This window comes from Leopardus geoffroyi, chromosome C3, assembly GCF_018350155.1.
Source record: "Leopardus geoffroyi isolate Oge1 chromosome C3, O.geoffroyi_Oge1_pat1.0, whole genome shotgun sequence".
NCBI lineage: Eukaryota > Metazoa > Chordata > Mammalia > Carnivora > Felidae > Leopardus > Leopardus geoffroyi.
In genome coordinates, this window is record NC_059338.1 from 70,540,310 (window position 1) to 70,556,282 (window position 15,973).

The 15,973-nt window shown below is 46.7% G+C and overlaps 1 protein-coding gene across 3 annotated transcripts in view; it reads left to right on the forward strand.

The window, feature by feature from the left end:
• Positions 1-8,583: 8,583 nt before the first annotated feature.
• ARHGAP39 (Rho GTPase activating protein 39) overlaps positions 8,584-15,973 on the forward strand; it is a 110,051-nt gene continuing 102,661 nt past the window's right edge. For 2 of the 3 annotated variants that reach the window (XM_045455499.1, XM_045455500.1), the window contains exon 1: positions 8,585-8,801. The gene's annotated coding sequence lies outside the window, so the exon portion shown is untranslated. Of the gene's footprint in view, positions 8,802-15,973 lie in introns of all 3 variants that reach the window. The other variant, XM_045455502.1, reaches the window with a different exon arrangement.

A 15,973-nucleotide genomic window follows, 5' to 3' on the forward strand; every position in this document is an offset into this window, starting at 1 on the left:
GTATATACACAGTGGAATATTAGCCATAGCAGAGAATGAGATCTTGCCATTTGCAATAACATGGACGGACCGAGAGGGTATAATGCTAAGTGAAACATCAATTATAGAAAGACAAAGACCCTATATTTTCACTTCTATGTGGAATTTAAGAAACAAAAAAAAAAAACGAGCAAACAAAGGAAAATAAGACAAAAAACAGACTCAAATACAGAGAACAAACTGGTGGTTGGCAGAGGGGAGTTGTGGCGAGGATGGGTGAAGTAGATAAAGGGCATTGAGAGTACACTTATCACCATGAGTACTGGGTAATGCATGGAATTGTCAGATCATTGTGTTGCACACCCAAAAATAATATAATACTGTGTGTTAATCTTAAAAGGAAAAAAGCAAAAAAAGAGAAAATAATAAGGAAGAGAGAATAAATTTACAGAACTGTATTGATATTCTGTTTACATTGTCCACTAACAAGATGAATCGTCTGTCAGTACCTATGTCAATACTGTCTTATATGATATAAAACACTGTAAATATTATAGGTGTTACTAACACTAGACATCAAAAATGAAAAGATAATGTGAAAAAGAAATTCATATTTATTTACAGGCATAACAATCCATGCATTGATACGGGCAGTAATGGGATTGCTTTATGGTAGCTTAGTGTAATTAATATGATTGCTACACAGTAGCCTACCCTATGTACTAATAAATGAATTGGTATAAAATTTGTATGGCACAGAGTATTACAGTCATGTTCATAATATAGCATTAGAAAGTGCTACTTAAAAAAAAGCACGCTTACCTGTGATAGGCTGATACACATTTTCTCCAATTAGGAGAGAGAGAGACATATTGTACAGTAATGTAATTCTTTGAAAGCAATGTTATAAAATAGTAAGAAAACTAATGCATGAATTTTGTATTGAACATCCCTCACGTTATGCCTCTGTTATGCCCAGTTATGCCTAGTTGATGGTGATGACACAAAATATCTCATGAAGTTCTTGCCATACGGTTACTAGATTTCCACACAAGGACACACACACAAGAGGCAAGTTTGTTAATCGGACTGCTTGATGGTTATTTACTATTCATTAAGTGGAAGCGGACCCTCATACAGTTCTCCATCTTCCTCGACTTCACACTGAGTGATCCGAGAAGGAGGGGAAGTGGAGGGGAGGGAGGCACACTCAGTGTAACCCTGCAGAAATACATCATCATTTCTATCTTGACTTTTTGGCTTTTTCATTTCTCTAGAAATGTTTCAGGGGTGCCTGGGTGGCTTAATTGGTTAAGCATCCGTCTTTGGCTCAGGTCATGATTGTACGATTGGGAAGTTTGAGCCCCGAGTCAGGCTCTGCGCTGACAATGTGGAGCCTCCTTGGGATTCTCTCTCTGTCCCTCCCTGTCTCTCTGCCCCTATCCCCACTTTGCGCCCCCCCATCTCAAAGTTAATAAAATTTAAATTATTAAAATGTATTGTATAAGTGCTCATCCTTCCTCCACCGTTGAAATTCAGGGCCCATATCACAGAAGGGTCAGTGTTGTAAAAGAAGTCAAAAGCAGTCTTGAGCCATCAGAATCTCTCTGCTAGATTGCCTTATGTCCACTTGCTCTCTGTGCTGCTTCTTGTACATCTTCTTCCTCATCGTCTGGCACTGGGTTGGAAACACTCACCTTCATCAAGTTGTCCTCTGTTAGTCCCTTTGGTCTGGTGTCTGTTAGCTCTTGAATTTCTGCAAGACCCACATTTTGAAGCCCTTCACCCCTCACCTTTTTTGCTATATCCACAATCTCGTAATTTCCTTGATTGGCTCCGTTGTAAATCCTGTGAAGTCATGCATAGCATCTGGACACAGTTTTCTCCACAAAAATTCGTTGTTTCAGGTTTGATGGCTTTCACAACCCTTTCTATAACAATAACGGCATCTTCAATGGTGTAGTCCTTCCAGGTTTTCATGTTGTGAGTTCATACTGGGGTTCTTTTCCATAGCGTTGGCATACCTTTCCATAGAGTGCCATGAATAATGAGCCTTAAAGGTCCTCATGGCCCCCTGACCTAGACAGGGTTAGAGACACTGTTTGAGGGCAAGTAGACCACTCCAATGCCTTCAGGATTGAACTCGTGGAGATCTGGGTGGACAGGTGCATGGTCCAATACGAAAAGAACTTTAAAAGGCAAGGTACTTCCCTTACTGGCAAGGTACTCCCTGACTCCATGGACAAAACACTGATGGAGCCAATCCAGGGAACGGGCTCTCACCCAGGCCTTCTTGTACAACCAAAAGACTGGCAGCTGGTGATTATTATTTCCCCTCAAAGCTCAGGAGTCAGCAGCTTTATAGATAAGGACAGTCCCAATCATAAATGAGACTGAATTTGCACAAAACGGTAGAGTTAGCCTCTCCCTTTCTGCCTTAAGGCCTTGTGCTCACTTCTCTTCTACTAATAAATGTTCTTTGTGGCATTTTTACCCCATGATAAGGTACTTTCATCTGCATGAAAAACCTGTTCAGGCAGATGTCTTTTCTCAGTGATTTTTTTATTTTTAATGTTTATTCATTTTTGAGAGCAAGAGGACAGAGTGCATGAGGGGCAGAGAGAGGGAGACACAGAATCCGAAGCAGGCTGCAGGTTCTGAGCTGTCAGCACAGAGCCCGATGCAGGGCTCAAACTCACAGACTGTGAGATCATGACCTGAGCCAAAGTGGGATGCTCAACCAACTGAGCCACCCAGGCGCTCTGTCCTTTCTCAATGATTTTCTTAATGGCATCTAGGCACTCACCTGCTGCCTGTTGGTCAGCTGAAGCTGCGTCTCTTGACATTTTTTAAGCCAAACCTCTTTCAACAATTGTCAAACCATCCTTGGCTGGCATTGAATTCTCCAGCTTTAGATCTTTCAACTTCCTTTTATATTAAGTTGTCCCAGAATGACGTGGCTTTTTTCTCAAATCATATCGGGTCTACAGGTATGCCTTATAGCAATTCTGCACCCACACAAAAGCTGCATTTTCAGTATGAGATAAAAAGGTATTTCACAATAATTGTGAGGTTTTCAGTCGTCCTGGCAGAGTTGCAGCAACAGCTCCATGAATTTTCTTCACTCTATTTTTAGTTTTTTTAAGTTTATTTATTTTAAGAGAAAGAGAGGGAAGGAGGGAGGGCCAGAGAGAGACAGAGGGAGAATCCCAGGTAGGCTCCCCAGAGCCCAACACAGAGCCCGACATGGGGCTTGAACCCACAAACCGTGAGATCGTGACCTGAGCTGAAATCAAGAGTCAGACACTTTACCCACCAAGCCACCCAGGCATCCCTCCCTCTCTCCTTTTTTTTTTTTTTTTTTTTTTTTTAAGTAAACTCCATGTCCAATGTGGGGCTTGAACTCACAACCCTGAGATCAAGAGTCGCCTGCTCTACTGACTGAGCCAGCCAGGTGTCCCTTTTCCTCTTTTTATAATGGTTCTTAGGCTGGATTCATTTATCTTGAGATCGCAGGCAACTGAAGCTGCAGAACTCAATCTGCAGCACATATGAAGCAATCCAACTTTTTCTTTTAACATCATTTTTCCTGCTTCCTGGGAGCATCATTAGTAGCAGTTCGTATGGGTCCCATAGTGTTATTCAAGGTTCATACTATTGCACTAAATACAATGAAAAATACATGAGAACCATGAGAGATGACTTGTATTGTGATACACAATTTACTGGAGAGGCAAAATGCTGATATGGGGTAATTAACGTCACAAGGCATTTTCAGTGGACCCTTAAAACACTGGAGCTCACAATAGCAACAGGAGGTGGCTGATATTTATCACAGTGGTACATTATGTGCTGTGAAAAAAACAAAATTTAACCAAGTAAATTTGAAGATCTAATTGTCTTTATTAAGTGATTCATGAATCAACCATGTATCAAGTAGATCAGAGCTCCAAAAGGCCACAGAAATGGAACGGTTTTTAAAAGCAGAACAGGGGGGCGCCTGGGTGGCTCAGTCGGTTAAGCGTCTGACTTTGCTCAGGTCATGATCTCACGGTCCGTGGGTTCGAGCCCCGCGTCAGGCTCTGGGCTGACAGCTCAGAGCCTGAAGCCTGTTTCGGATTCTGTGTCTCCCTCTTTCTCTGACCCTCCCCTATTCATGCTCTCTCTCTCTCTCTCTCTCTCTCTCTCTCTCTCTGTGTCTCAAAAATAAATAAATGTTAAAAAAAAATTAAAAAAAAAAATAAAAGCAGAACAGGGAAGTCATAACCAGAAAAAAAAAAAAAAAAGGATTATTTTAGGTGAGGTCACCTTCATTTGGGGACAAAAAGTCCTTAGAAGGTGGATTATCTCATCTTCCTTTGGGAGATGGAGAGGCCCATGTGTCAGATTACCTTCCTGGTGCTGACCAGAAAATTTCTAAGACTACATTTCTGGGGCAGGGTGAAAAAGCAATTAGGTTAGGTATTAAGCCCTGATTTGGTGACTTGGTCTATGTGATGTCATTTTGGGTCTGTAGCTTTTTTTTTTTTAAGTTAATTAATTTAGGGGCACCTGGGTGGCTCAGTCGGTTGAGCGTCCGACTTCAGCTCAGGTCATGATCTCACGGTCTGTGAGTTCGAGCCCCGCGTCGGGCTCTGTGCTGACAGCTCAGAACCTGCAGCCTGCTTCGGATTCTGTGTCTCCCTCTCTCTCTGCCCCTCTCCCGCTCATGCTCTGTCTCTCTCTCTCGGTCAAAAATAAACATTAAAAAAATTTTTTTTAAATTAATTAATTTATTTTGAGAGAGAGAGAGATAACGCAAGTGCACAAGAGGGGGACAGGCAGAGAGAAGGAAGACAGGATTCCAGGCAGGCTCCACACCATCAGTGCAGAGCCCGAACTCACGAGCCTGGGAGATCATGACCTGACCGAGATCAAGAGTCGGACACTTAACCAACTGTGCCACACAGGAGACCCTGTAGCTTTCTTTTGAAAAAGACTGCAGCTAATTTTATGCAGTTATGATTTAATACTGCATCTTTAGATTGCTTATATTTCTCTTGACTACGAATGGCGCTATATGTGATCTGTGAGTATTTGTGTGCATAAGTTTTGATAAATTTTAACTTTTTAAATTTTTTTTTCAACGTTTATTTATTTTTGGGACAGAGAGAGACAGAGCATGAACGGGGGAGGGGCAGAGAGAGAGGGAGACACAGAATCGGAAACAGGCTTCAGGCTCTGAGCCATCAGCCCAGAGCCTGACGCGGGGCTCGAACTCCCGGACCGTGAGATCGTGACCTGGCTGAAGTCGGACGCTTAACCGACTGCGCCACCCAGGCGCCCCAAATTTTAACTTTTTATAATCTCGTGTATATTTGACAGTAGTAGATGATTCAGTAGACTCGTATCTGCATATTTTATACATTCCTGACACACCTAACCTTAAAATTATTTTTTCATATTTCTAGGCTATGAAGTTTGCAAGTTTTTAAAATTTGTATTATTATTTTTTAATGTTTATTTATTTTTGAGAGAGAGAGAGAGTGCAAGCGGGGGAGAGGCAGAGAGAGAGGGAGACACAGAATCTGAAGCAGGCACCAGGCTCTGAGCTGTCAGCACAGAGCCCACACGGGGGAGGGGGGAGGGGAGGAAGCCCACAAACCGTGAGCTCATGACCTGAACTGAAGTCGGACACTTAACCAAGCCACCCAAGGGCCACTGCAAGTTTTTCTAAATTATCACAAATCTCCAAAACATTTTCTAATATATTTATTGAAGAAAATCCACATATAAGTGGATCCACACAGTTCAGAGCTATGTTGTTTAGGGACCAACTGTATATATCGTGAAACTGAATAAAGTAAACTTCGTTTAAGACGGAGTTGGGAGGCCAGCAGAGGGAGCTCACCACTCCTTGCAGCCTAATACAACTTTCGTGTACCGAACTCACTTGCAGGTGTACTCCGTACTACCCACTTTCCTCTATAAAAGAGTTTTGCTCTCCTTTGCTCTGAAGACTTGCCTACAGTTTTGCTTTAGCTTGTTTATCCTGAATTGCAATTCTCTGCTAGTACCGAATAAGCCCATTTTTTGCTGGCAAATAACTGGCAGTTTTATTTTTAAAGTTACCAATATTGTTAATTATTTGTACTCTCTTAACAGAATGTAATTTCCTTTTTACCTTGGCAATGTTTCTCACTTCAATTGTTTCACTGTTTCAGTGATATTAAATTTCCACCTGGGTTTTATTTTGGATCATTTCTCCAATATATATTTTCCCATATTTATTTTTGTCCATTATATAAACACTTTCACCTATGTTTGGCAGGAGGTGGGAAAGGAGAATGGAAGCACACTAGTAGGTCTACATCTTTTTCCAAGGAAACCTTCATTCACCCTCTCACTTCCTAGTTTACACGTACCTGGAATGGTGAAGGGCAAAGAATTATGGAGCAGTCATTGGCAGCATCCTAGAAGCCCTGAATATAGGTGTTTGCATCTTTCTAGATTACGTGGACATGTCTTACCTGCTGTCCTTAGCCAAAATACTGACATCCTGTGTGGGGCGCCTGCGTGGCTCAGTTGGTTGAGCGTCAGACTTCGGCTCAGGTCATGATCTCATGATCCATGAGTTCGAGCCCCGCATCTGGCTCTGTACTGACAGCTCGGAGCCTGGAGCCTGCTTCAGATTCTGTGTCTCCCTCTCTCTCTGACCCAACCCCATTCATGCTCTGTCTCAAACATAAACATTAAAAAAAAAACCAACTGACATCCTGCAGTGTTACATGCATATGACACACGAAGTCACTGGAGCCCTGAACTTGTACATCCAGTGCTCCCGTCAACAAAAGGAACTCAGACTCAACATGTGGGATGTTCCTGATAGGATTACCAGATGACAACAGAAAAAAGTACACTGGAGTCAGCAACAAGTGACCTAAATAGGGATATGTTCCATGGAATTGGAGGATGAGAGGAGAAAGAGGTAAGAGTTGCAGGCAGCCTTTTGAGCAGCACAGCCACCAGGGAGGCTGAGGGGTGGCATAGACCTGGGAGGAGGATATGAAGTTAAAGGAGCCCCCCCCCCCTTTTTTTTTGGTCTATCTGTAATGAAAAATATCAGAGTGTATTTGTATGCTCATGGAAATAATTAAATAGAGAAAGACAAACAGACGATTAGGAGAGGAGATAGCTACGCACAATCTTTGAAAATTTAAGAGGGAGCAGGTTCCAGTTCTCCAGGGGAGGGACTGCCTTAGGTAGGAGCAGGGAAATAATGCTTGCACATTTTCAGGAAGGAAGGTGAAGGGCAGAGGATGGATATGGGTGGCCCTTTGGGTTTGGTGATAAGAAGAGTTTTGGTCTCATCTGGGAGGTTCAACTAGAGAGGCCTGAGAAATTCTGGTGGTCACTTGGAGAGTGAGGGACTTGTGCTACCTGAGAACATCACAAGATTGCAGGTGAGTGTGAAGTACTCATTTTAAGTTTAAAGTGAAACCACCTCGCCTGGGTGTGTGATGTTTCTCCAGTGGTCATGATGGAGAATGGTTGGGTTCATCCAGGGTGGGTTTTCTCAGGTGCCTACAATGGAGACGGAGCTCCAGACAAAATAGCAGAGACCACCTGTCCACGCGTTTGGGTATGAAGTGTGAGGATGGCCCAAAAGGGAGGTGCACGAGTGGTGCCACACTCCTGGTCAGAGAGCTCCCGAGGAGACACGGCAGCAGTGGAGCGCAGCAGGAGTGACCTGCGGCACAGGAAATGGAACTCAGTTGAGGATTTTTTTAAATCGAGCTTCCGGCCCTTTGCGGTTTCTCCGATGGTGGGATGCAGGGTGTGGCCAGGGACCGAGTGGTGTGGGCTTCTGTAGTTCGTTGTGAAAGAGTTTCTGGCTGTTTAGCTTAGAAATAGAAGTCAAATGCAACTTTTAGAAATGGATATGGGTAATAACGATTTTTAAAAGCTTGAAGCTAGCTAGAGACATTAGAGAATGCTGAAGAGAGCACTAGTAAAGATGAAACTGAGCAATTACCAAGAGTTAGGAATGACAGAGCAAAATGATAGAAAACAATACAGACACGGAGGATACAGATCGTCCGACTTAGCTAACAAATTACGAGAGACTACGAGAATGGAGGAGAACCAGTATTTTAAAGAGACAAAGGCTGATAACTTTCCAGAATCCAGGAAGAGGGAAATCTGAGATTCAGGGGGTCCGATATGGTTTCCGGAGGTAAAATGACACCAACTCCACAGCGAGACGTCTGAAGCGTCAACTGCACCCACCAAAGGGACATGGAGAGTCTCCGGAGCGATCACACTGGAAAGGTCGGCCAGGGTGCGGGCCGTGGGACTGCCAGGAGGGCTGCGGCGTCTCCCGGGCAGGGGGCCGCCGGTTCCGCGGGGCTCACCTGCCCGCTCGCCTCGTGGGCGGAGCCGGCTCGACCGCACTCCCGCCTCCCGGCAGGCCGCGCGCGCCCTCGGGCCGGATTCTGGCTCCCTGCGCGCCGCACGCCGGCGCACGCGCACCGGGCTCGCGGAGACGCCCCCTGGCGGCGGGAGCGGGGAGGCGCGGGGGCGGGGCCGGAGGCGGGGGGTTGCGCTGGTGACGGGAGGACGCGCGGCTGCGGCGCACTGGGCCGGCGGCGGCGGCTTCGGCGGCGGCAGCGGCGGCTTCGGCAGCTGCGGCGGCGGCGCAGGACGCGGACCGAGCAGGCTGCTCCTGCCGCTGCTCCTGCTCCTGCGGTGGCGGCTGCGGCGGGAGAGCCGCGGAGAGCTCGGGTGCGGCGCTCAGGCCGGGATGAAGGGCTGTGGCGGCGCGGCCCGCGAGCAGCCGGCGGGTGAGAGCGCGGGCGGTGGGCGGCGCGGGCCAGGAAGATGGCGGAGGGGCCGGCGCTGCGGCCCCCGCCCGGCCTCGCCGAGGTCCGGGCCCGCGGCCTCCGAAAGGGCGGACGGGGCTGCAGCCGTGGCGGGGAGGGGAGGGAGCGTGGGTGTGCCGGGCCGGGTTGGGCGGGGGCGCGGGGCGCTGGGGGTCGAGGCCGCGCGGGGGGCAGGGTGTGTGAGGTGGGTGTGAATGTGCCCGGCCCGTGGTGGGCGTGAGTGCGAGTGTGCCCGGCCCGTGGATGACCGTGAGTGTGGCCCACTGACGGTGAGCGTGAGTGGCCTCGGCCGTGGGTGAGTGTGGGTGTGAGTGTGCCCGGCCTGAGGGCGGGCCCGAGTGTGGGGCGTCGGCGTGGTTTGCGGGGCTCAGTCGGGGCGGGGTGCGGGGTGGGGGCTTTGTCCGGGCGCAGGGAGTCGTGTCGCGCGTCTCTGGGTGCGGGCCGTGTCCGCAGGGCTTCGCAGACCTGGCCTCTGCAGCGCGGCAGGCTGGGGCGCCCCGGGGCGCAGCCCTCCTGGAGCTGGAATTCTCTCGGTTGCTTCCTGGTTGCGGGAGTGGTGTGGGTGGAGGCCGCGTGTTCCGTGTCGAGGGCTACGAGTGAGGCAGGCTGTGCATCTGGGGGTCAGGACGTCTTTTATTTTAAAACGTGCGGCCGGCTGCGAGGCCGCGGCAGCTGTGGGTGTGTTACATGCTGCTCCCACCAGCAGCTGCTGTGGGCGCTGCGCAACCTTCAACAGCAAAAATGCAGCGCACCCCCCCCCGTCCCCCCCCCGCCGCCCGCCCTCCGTTCGGTGTCGTAGGGTTTAACCAAACCTCCAGTGACCTCTGCAGAAACCTACAGTTGCGAGGCTTCGTGTTCCTCCCATGGTGCAGACAATAGGAGATTTGTCTTCGTAGCCAGTGAGAGGAATTAGAGCCTGTGGGTCCAGGGTGCCTCTGTAAACAGCAGGTGGTTCCCGGGCAGCGGCTCCCCTTTCACAATGAGCTAGGTGTGTTTCTTCTCGCTGGGGGAGGGGAAGGAGATTCGATAGGAGGTGTGACTGTAAAACAAGGAGACTCTGCATAAAGCGTCCTGGGCGCAGACTTGATGACCCTCACACGCTTGCTCAGTGAGTGAACAGAGGCCAGTGGATCTCTGGGCCTGCACTTTGTCTAGTCAGCTGTCTTGCCAAGAGTGGAGAAGAGGGCGGGTTCTGGAGCCAGACCGCCTGCCTTTGAGTCCTGACTCTTCTGTTTACTGGCTTTGTACTCTGTGCCTTTGCTTTCTCATCTGTAAAATGGGAACACCAGTAATACTGGCTCCCTAGGGTTGGTCGCGAGGACTCAGTGAATGGAGACACAAACACGTTGTGCCCCGTACATTGTATGTGTTGGGCAGAGTTAGGAGCTGTCACTGCCGAGATCTGGTTTCCAGGGCCTGGTTGCTTGGCTGCTGGCTCTTCAGTTGTGTACTCCTGGCACCGCCTTGGTTTTACACTGACTTGAAGTCTTTGACTCTCTTTTCCTACACAAGCTCGCTGGGGTCATAGTCTTTATAAAGGTAAACAACAAATCTCATGAACTTCAATACATTATTCTGTATAAATAAAATATATATCCATTATTATGTATTTATAATGTATACGTTATGAAAATGTTTTGAGAAGAAGAAAGCTGCTGACGAGCCACTCAGTCCTGTGGTAGTTATTTATTGTCCTTGGGGGCAGGTAGGGTTCTTGTAGACAGAAGTGAGATTTAATTCTCTGAGTTAAACCACTGAAGCAATTGTCACACTTCACTGAACAGTGTTATCCTTGTAATAGGAAAGATAATTTATTAACACACTTAAATGACAGGCCACAGGCCACAGAATAAGAACTTGGAATTACCAGTTCTGTAACATTCTGTCTTGCTAAGCTGTTGGAAGAAGTGATTTAACGTGCTTCAGAGCAAAGCAGGAAAATTTCTCATTTCCCAAGTAAATGATTCTCTTTCTCAGATCTAGGGAGAGTATCTTAGATTCTTAGATTTACCGTAGATAACTGCATCTCATTTCCTTTAAATCTGTGACACTAAGACGGGGGGGGGGGGAATCCTTCTACTTTAAGTAGAGTCTTTGGACATTTGTGGGGTTTAAGGGTGAGAAAGTTTAACGTTCAGAACAAATGGTGACGCAATAGCTTATGTGAGCAAAGTTTAAAATCTCTGAGATAGAGATAAAAATGCCTATCCTACCTAGCCTTTCCTCCTGCACGTGTGCTGGGGTGGACTCTTCCCCCGCCCCCCCAAGGAAATAGAGGGTCTGCTTTGTACTCTGGGTGGTCTCACCAGGGTGATGGTGCCAGCCAGACTAATCCCCTCGGCCTCAGACTTGGCTGCCAGCCTCCGGATGCAGAAGCCCTTTAGGCTTCTCAGACCCTGCATCCTTCTTCACCGTTGGCCTCAGCCCTTTGGTGCTTTGCAACCGTCATCTGGCTGGTTTCTACCTGGAACAGCCTGGTGTTCCTAGGTCTTCCCCTAACCACAACATCTTGCTGCGGGTTCTACTCATTGTACCCGCCAAGTAGTTACCAAATTTATCCTTCCTCAGACTGATCCTCCAGGGCCTGTGCGCTTTCGCATTATGGCTGCCCCTTCTGGGTCGGCCCCCTTTCCTCTGGCTCAGGTGATGTGTTCAGAGCCTTGGTTCTCACCCAGCGGTGATTTGTCTGTAGAAGTTTTTCGGTGTCCCAGCTTGAGGGCGGGCGCTCCTGGCACTGAATGTGTGGAGGCCAGCACTGCTGCTAGGGCACCCTTCGATGTACCCGGCAGCCCCCCCCCCCCCCGGGCAGGATGCCAGGCTGTGCTCCTCCCTGGCTTCCCGGGCCTCTTACACTGCTCTTTCCTGTGTGCCCTGACTCGCACTCTGCTCTCCAGTGACACCAGCCAGTGCTACAAGGCCGAGCCCTACTCCACGTTCCCTCCTCCCCTGAAAACAGGCAAAGCTTGTGTGACCCCTTCGTCTCCTTTGACCCTCAGTGGGGCTTGTCCCAGCAGGAACCTGTCTTGATCCCTCCCTTACTTAGCACGTCAAGTTCTCCTTCTGTATCCCATGGTGCTCTTAGCTATGCCTTTCTTTGGTCACTGCACAGATGAGAGTTGTCTCCCTCTGCACTGGGAGGTCTTTGAGGGCAAGAGATATTTGTGCTCTCAGTGTCTCCTTGCAACATTTTCTTAGTGCATTGACATCAGTAAAGATGGTGGGTTTGGGCAGGATTCACCCTGGAGGGGACTGGCCCTTTATTCGTTTCCTCCATGTTGGCTGCTTACAACTAGCTTGCTTTCTTAAGTATAATTTTTTTTTAATTTAATTTTTTTTTTTTTAAATTTTTTTCAACGTTTTATTTTTATTTTGGGGACAGAGAGAGACAGAGCATGAACGGGGGAGGGGCAGAGAGAGAGGGAGACACAGAATCGGAAACAGGCTCCAGGCTCCGAGCCATCAGCCCAGAGCCCGACGCGGGGCTCGAACTCACGGACCGCGAGATCGTGACCTGGCTGAAGTCGGACGCTTAACCGACTGTGCCACCCAGGCGCCCCTTAATTTAATTTTTAATTTACATCCAAGTTAGTTAGCATATAGTGCAACAATGATTTCAGGAGTAGATTCCTTAATGCCCCTCCCCCATTTAGCCCATCCCCCCCTCCCACAATCCCTCCAGTAACTCTCTGTTCTCCATATTTAAGAGTCTCTTATGTTTTGTCCCCCTCCCTGTTTTTATATTATTTTTGCTTCCCTTCCCTTATGTTCCTCTGTTTTGTATCTTAAAGTCCTCATATGAGCGAAGTCATATGATATTTGTCTTCATCTGACTAATTTCGCTTAGCATAATACCCTCCCGTTCCATCCACGTAGTTGCCAATGGCAAGATTTCATTCTTTTTGATTGCCGATTAATACTCCATTGTATATATAAACCACATCTTCTTTATCCATTCATCCATCAATGGACATTTGGGTTCTTTCCATACTTTGGCTATTGTTGATAGTGCTGCTACAAACATGGGGGTGCATGTGTCCCTTCGAAACAGCACACCTGTATCCCTTGGATAAATGCCTAGTAGTGCAATTGCTGGGTCGTGGGGTAGTTCTATTTTTAGTTTTTTGAGGAACCTCCGTACTGTTTTCCAGAGTGGCTGCACCAGCTTGCATTCCCACCAGCAGTGCAAAAGAGACACTCTTTCTCCGCATCCTCAACAACATCTGTTGTTGCCTGAGTTATTGTTAGCCATTCTGACAGGTATAAGGTGGTATCTCATTGTGGTTTTGATTTGTATTTCCCTGATGATGAGTGATGTTGAGCATTCTTTCATGTGTCGGTTGGCCATCTGGATGTCTTCCTTGGAGAAGTGTCTATTCATGTCTTTTGCCCATTTCTTCACTGGATTATTTGGTTTTTTGGGTGTTGAGTTCGGTAAGTTCTTTATAGATTTTGGATACTAACCATTTATCTAATATGTCATTTGCAAATATCTTCTCCCATTCTGTCGGTTGCCTTTTAGTTTTGCTGATTGTTTCCTTTGCTGTGCAGAAGGTTTTTATCTTGATGAGGTCCCAGTAGTTCATTTATGCTTCTGTTTCCCTTGCCTCCAGAGACGTGTTGAGTAAGAAGTTACTGCGGCCAAGGTCAAAGAGGTTTTTACCTGCTTTCTCCTCTAGGATTTTGACAGCTTCCTGTCTTACATTTAGGCCTTTCATCCATTTTGAGTTTATTTTTGTGTCTGGTGTAAGAAAGTGGTCCAGGTTCATTCTTCTGCATGTTGCTGCCCAGTTTTCCCTGCACCACTTGCTGAAGAGGCTGTCTTTATTCCATTGGATATTCTTTCCTGCTTTGTCAAAGATTAGTTGGCCGTACGTTTGTGGGTCCATTTCTGGGTTTTCTATTCTGTTCCATTGATCTGAGTGTCTGTTTTTGTGCTGGTACAACACTGCCTTGATAATTACAGCTTTGTAATACAGCTGAAGTCCGGGATTGTGATGCCTCCAGCTTTGGTTTTCTTTTTGAAGATTGCTTTGGCTATCTGGGGTCTTTTCTGGTGCCATACAAATCTTAGGATTGTTTGTTCTAGCTCTGTGAAGAATGCTGGTGTTATTTTTTGATAGGGATTGCAAGTATAATTTTTTTATTCTCGTAGATTGTCTTTATTTTTGCTTCCTAAGGAAAAAAAATCTTTTTTGGAATAGATAATTTATTCACATTCATGATTGGGCACAGTTTGTGTCTGTCCTGTTTCTACCCCCAGGAGCCTGTGATCCCCTGGAGGCACCCACTGTATCTCATTTGAGAGATACTTTGTAACTATAAAAGCAAATATATACACTTATTTTCTTTTTCCTACCCTTTTCAAAAAGTTTCTGAACCTTGCCTTTTTAAACTAAATATGTTTGGGAGGTCATCCTGTATCAGTGCATTTCCCAGTTCATTCTTTCTCATGGCTGTGTCGTGTTTGGCTCCATGGAGGTGGTGTGATTTATCTAAGCAGCCCCTACTGCTGAATATCATACTTTGTGCAGTTACAAGTAACTTTGAAGGCACAGCGTTTGGTGATGTGGGAATATGCCTGTAGGACCCATCCCTAGAAATAGCACTTCTTTCTTTAATCATGTTTATTCCACTAGATTGAGTTTTGCTCTTGTTTCTTTATTTAACTGTCCAATTCCTTTGGTCATTTATTTCTCCCAGTTCTCTACATCTCAAATAATACAGTATTGTCAGGTTAAATGGGGTTCTCAATTGGAAGTTGGCTCACTTTTCATGTGTTCTTATGGGTAAGAGTGACTAGAACACTCCCACACAAACACTTGTACACAGATATTCACAGCAGCATTTTCATAATAGCCAAAAAGTGGAAACAACCCAAATGTTCATCAACACATGAATGGATAAACAAGATGTGGTTTGTCTGTGCAGTGGAATATTATTTGGCAATAAATACACGTGAAGTACTGATTCATACTATAATGTGGGTAGATCTTGAAACATTGTGCTAAGTGAAATAAGCCAGACATGTAAGTCTGCATATGATATGATTTCATTTGCATGAAACGTCCAGAATAGGCAAATCCATAGAAAGTGGATTAGTGGTTGCTAGAGTCTGGGGGATTACAGCTAAGAGTCATGGGATTATTTGGGGGGTAATGAAAACATCCTGTGATCGTGGTGAAGACTGTACGGATCTGAATATACTGGTATCAGTATAGTGTACACTTTAAATTTTTAATGTTTTTTATTTTTGAGAGAGAGAGAGAGAGAGGGAGCGCGTGTGCTAGCAGGAGAGGGACCGAGAGAGAGGGAGACAGGATCCCAAGCAGGCTCCCCACTGTCAGCACAGAGCCTGATACGGGGCTTGAACTCACGAACCATGAGATCATGAGCCAAAGTCAGACGCTCAACCGACTGAGCCACCCAGGCGCCCCAAAATGGGTGAATTGTATGCTATGTGAATTTTATCTCAATAAAGCTATTAAAAACAAGAGTGACTAGGATTTTTCAGGAGGGAGCATTCCAAGGTGAGAGCCCACAGGGAGTCTTGGTGTTGACGCAGTCCTGGGGTGGTGGGGAGAAGTCCAGGGGGCAGCATGGAAAGTGAGGCGGTAAATCTCTGATCTTCAGAGCTGCCGGGTGTACCGGATGCAGCACTGGTCCCACTTGAGTTAAGCTTTGACTCAATCCCTGACCAGTGTAGTCACAGATAAATTGCTGGTCACAGATAAATTGCTTAACATTTGCGCCTCCGCTTTTGGTTGTGGCTCAGATTGTATCTATCTTGTTTATTTTTCAGGGGTGTTGTAAGGCTGAAGCATGACTGAGTCCTAGAGGATCCTGTAAAATACCGAGTGTTGTAGGCATGTAAGGATTTAAAACCGTAATTTTAACACCAAGAGGCTGATGAGTCAGCAGAGCCCCTCTTCTGTCCTCGTGAACACTGGTCGAAGACCAGCAAAAGCCCAAGTGTTTTTGGCTGCAGTGTAAACCAGCCACCCCAGCCAGGGTGCTGGGGCTCAGACCTGAAAGCCCTCATCGGGCTCCTGGTATTGAAGCTGATTTTCCTTTTTGAATGTACTCTTATGTCCATCCTGCTTCCTCTCTTTGTCTTTCTTTCACATAACTTTTAT